Source organism: Cucumis melo, chromosome 10 (assembly GCF_025177605.1).
Source record: "Cucumis melo cultivar AY chromosome 10, USDA_Cmelo_AY_1.0, whole genome shotgun sequence".
In the NCBI taxonomy this organism is placed as follows: Eukaryota; Viridiplantae; Streptophyta; class Magnoliopsida; order Cucurbitales; family Cucurbitaceae; genus Cucumis; species Cucumis melo.
The window spans coordinates 25,299,358-25,301,857 of record NC_066866.1 but is presented as its reverse complement, the minus strand read 5'-3'; positions in this window follow the sequence as shown (position 1 = coordinate 25,301,857).

The window sequence follows — 2,500 nt, the reverse complement described above, 5'->3', positions numbered from 1 at the left end:
GTGGCCGAGGCTTGCACACGAACGCCTACGGTGCATCACAAAAATAATTGAGAGGTTATTGTACCTCTTCCGTGCCCACCATGCGCCATGCCCTTCGGGCGTGTGTGGGGCGTGCGCGCAGAGTTCCAAGCGCGGCATGCGTCTGCGGGCGTGTGTCCCCGCGCCGCATGCCCAAGCGTCTGCGTGGGACGTGCGCGCAAGCCGCGCGCAGCATGCGTCTTTGTTGGGCGTGACCACCCACGTCTAGAATTCATGGAAAAAACTCTATGGAGGTTGTTGGAACAAACCCATGCCCCCACCGTAGGTGCCCACAGGCCCACCGAGCATGCAGCATGCGCGCCCCCATGCGCACGAATGCGGCACGGCCATGGGCGGGCGCGCCGCATGGCCATGCGTCTGCGTGGGGCTTGCGCGCAGGGTGCCGCGCGCGCCATGCGTCTGCGTGGGGCGTGCGCGCAGGTTGCCGCGCGCGCCATGCGTCTGCGTGGGGCGTGCGCGCAGGTTGCCGCGCGCGCCATGCGTCTGCGTGGGGCGTGCGCGCAGGGGGCCGCGCGCGCCGCAAGCCCATGCGTCTGCGTGGGGCGTGCGCGCATGGGGCCGCGCGCGCCGCAAGCCCATGCGTCTGCGTGGGGCGTGCGCGCATGGGGCCGCGCGCGCCTTGCGTCTGCTGGAGTTTGTGGGGCGCGCGCAAGGTGCCCACGATAGAGGTTCTTGGCGCTGTCTTGTGCCCACTCGGTGCGCACGCCGTACGCCCATCGTGCCCACCCAACGCCCACCATGCACGCCCCATGCGCACCTACGGCCGCAATGCCCACTCAACACACAAAAGTGATGCCAAACCTATCTTCTAGTGCTTGGATTGTTATGAAATTTTTTCTGGGAGCTAAACAATGTAAACAAAGGATGTCCTCCAAAAATTAGAATTTTTGGAAACGTTTTACTATTTTTAAATTTTTTTTAATTTTTTAACAATAAAAATTCATAAAATATTATTGGTTGGTTCAAAAATTATGAAACTTGTTTTCCACACTCATTTGAATGTCTAAAAGATAATACAATCAAGTCCCGGTCATAATAATAACACAATCAAAAGTTATGGCATGGTGTGACATTTCGGCTTTTTCATATGCAAGCCTGCCAGACCCAAAAAAGCCAGAATGTACTATATAGGGGGGCGACCTGCCTGCATGGGCGGGGCGCGGGGGTACCCCTATGCCGCGGCGCCGACCCTTCAAGCACATTGCGCCCATCATGGGCACATATGCTTGGGGGGTCGGCGCCGGCGGAGTGCCACCTCCGGCCGCCGGCGGCGAGTGAGAGTGGGTGTCGAGTTGATGCTCGGATGGGCTTTGCGCGGACAATGCTTGCACCTCGGTGTGGGCGTGCACTCCAAGCGGGCTTGTTCGTGAGGAGACGAGATAACTTGCGATTGCTTTGTGCTTGGTGGACGAAGGGTTCGGCCGGAGTGCCACATCCGACCGTCGGGCAAGGAGTGAGAGCGGGATGGGCGTGCTTGGACAATGCTTGCACCTCGGTGTGGGCGTGCACTCCAAGTGTGCTTGTCTTGGCGATTGCTTCGTGCTTGGCGGAGGGGTTTGGCCATAACGATGGGCTTGTCCGTCGGGCAGGGAGTGAGAGCGGGTGTCGAGTTGATGCTCGGATGGGCTTGCGCGGACAATGCTTGCACCTCGGTGTGGGCGTGCACTCCAAGCGGGCTTGTTCGTGAAGATACGAGATGTCTTGCGATTGCTTTGTGCTCGGTGGATGGGTTTCGTCGGAGTGCCACGTCCGACCGTTGGGCGGGGAGTGAGAGCGGGTGTCGAGTTGATGCTCGGATGGGCTTGCGCGGACAATGCTTGCACCTCGGTGTGGGCGTGCACTCCAAGCGGGTTTGTTCGTGAAGATACGAGATGTCTTGCAATTGCTTCTTGCTTGGTGGAAGGGTTTGGTCAAAATCGATGGAATGCCGGGCCCCTACGTCGGGCAAGGAGTGAGAGCGGGATGTCAAATTGACATTCTTGGATGGGTTTTGCTTGGACAATGCTTGCACCTCGGTGTGGGCGTGCACTCCAAGTGGGCTTGTCTTGCGATTGCTTCTTGCTTGGTGGAGGGGTTTGGCCATAACGATGGGCTTGTCCATCGGGCAGGGAGTGAGAGCGGGTGTCGAGTTGATGCTCGGATGGGCTTGCGCGGACAATGCTTGCACCTCGGTGTGGGCGTGCACTCCAAGCGGGCTTGTTCGTGAAGATACGAGATGTCTTGCGATTGCTTTGTGCTTGGTGGACGGGTTTCGTCGGAGTGCCACGTCCGACCGTTGGGCGGGGAGTGAGAGCGGGTGTCGAGTTGATGCTCGGATGGGCTTGCGCGGACAATGCTTGCACCTCGGTGTGGGCGTGCACTCCAAGCGGGCTTGTTCGTGAAGATACGAGATGTCTTGTGATTGCTTCTTGCTTGGTGGAAGGGTTTGGTGGGTGCCCCTTATGCCCCTACGTCGGGCGGG